This window comes from Seriola lalandi, unplaced genomic scaffold (genome assembly GCF_002814215.2).
Source record: "Seriola lalandi dorsalis isolate HSWRI2012SDOR001 ecotype SW California unplaced genomic scaffold, Sedor1 jcf7180002054916, whole genome shotgun sequence".
In the NCBI taxonomy this organism is placed as follows: domain Eukaryota; kingdom Metazoa; phylum Chordata; class Actinopteri; order Carangiformes; family Carangidae; genus Seriola; species Seriola lalandi.
The window spans coordinates 1,551,838-1,553,543 of NW_019525468.1; positions in this window are offsets into that span (position 1 = coordinate 1,551,838).

Genomic DNA, 1,706 nt, shown 5'->3' on the forward strand with positions numbered 1-1,706 from the left:
GCTGGCCCAAAGTTGATACAGAGCCATCAATTCCATTAAGCACTGGCCTGATACACAAAACTAAAGCTCCCCTTTAGAACAGGTCTCTGAACCTGATAAGAGTTGGCCAGGAAATAGACTGAGTTGTAATTCATGATATGTCACTGTCTCAAAGTTTCCCTGCCCACCTTCTCCCCACAGATAACTCCAGACAGTTCTACTTTGTGACTTAATTACAGACAGTGGTAAGTCTGAGATAAAGTCATCTTTTACAGGGAGATTTAGTTTGTTCTACACTCAAAGCGCAAAAATGGGAGGTCTGAGCAAATATGAAATGTCCCTATTGATTTCTTCAAATTACACAAAATACACAAGTATATCCTGTTATTTTCTTTATGATTTCTTACTTTCTCTTCCACACACTTGATAAAGGATGAGGCTTATTTTGTCTCACAGTGCCACTCTGGGTCAAGTCCGCTTTTTGTGAAGGGAAGCATATCTACTTCCTTGCAAAGAGCCTTTTTGCCAACTTGCAGTTGCCCACCTGTGGGTACATTGGTGTGTAATCATGCATGACCTTGTAGTGTATGAGTTCAAAAGATGTTTTTTGCATTGAAGCAACTGTGGAACACCTTACAATGCTAGCAGGTGGGCCAGTTCAATTTTTCATGTTACATGTATTAAGATTCTGAATATTTCTCAGAAACCTTTTGCTCACAAGCAAGCTCACAAAAATTGACACGGGTAATGATGCCTCGTGGAGGACTTCTCCCTCTGAATGTAAATATGACTAGGTGTCCGCACAGGCTAGTGGCTCCGAGTACAGTAGCACACGGAGCTAATGTCCGCACGCTAACATGGTCACACTTACAATGTTAGCATGCTGATGTTCAGCAGGTATAATGTTTACCATGATCACCATGTATTTACCACGTCATACTTTAGCATGTAAGGATGTTAACACTAGCTATATAGCACTTAACACAAATATACACAAAAGTACAACTCTGGCTGATGGGAATGTTGTTAGTCACAAACCACATTAGTGGATACATTTACATACATTTACATTTTTACATATATAAAATTTTATCCTAATTGTGGTGCTAGAGGAAAAGGTTCATTAAAGTTATCACATTTTATCCTTGAGGGGGACTTCAATGTCTGGACCAATTTCATGGCAATTTCTGTACATGAGTTCCTGGTTGGACTCAAAAACGCTTCCATGCCACAGTATCATGCCTAACCAAGCACCTATGGCCACTTTTGCTAACTAAACAAAAACAATTAAAGTAAAACCCAGAACGAATTGTTGCAAATTTCCCCCAATATGTGACTAATACAGGACTATCTTTCCTTATCAACAGCAAATCCAGTGGCTGCCTTCAAAAATAAAACTTGTTTCTTCACTAATCCTCATTTTATTAAGGTGGATAAAGGAATCAAATCAACCAGGATAGACTTCAGGCTGGACTTCTGCTAAATTAAGAAAAGTTACCCTACTAGACTACTACTGGTAGAGATAATATAAATCCAAAATGTCCCCGAATTATTCTTACTAAAATCACAGTGCTTCCTACTTTAAATTTGAACAAGCCACCTTTGACTATAAAACACTTTGCAAAATCTAGGATTTCCAGTTCCTTTATCCTCTGAAAGGTGTCTAGGCAGTCACACAGCAGAAATGAATGACCAGGGATCACTGGGAATAACATTTGATTTCAAGT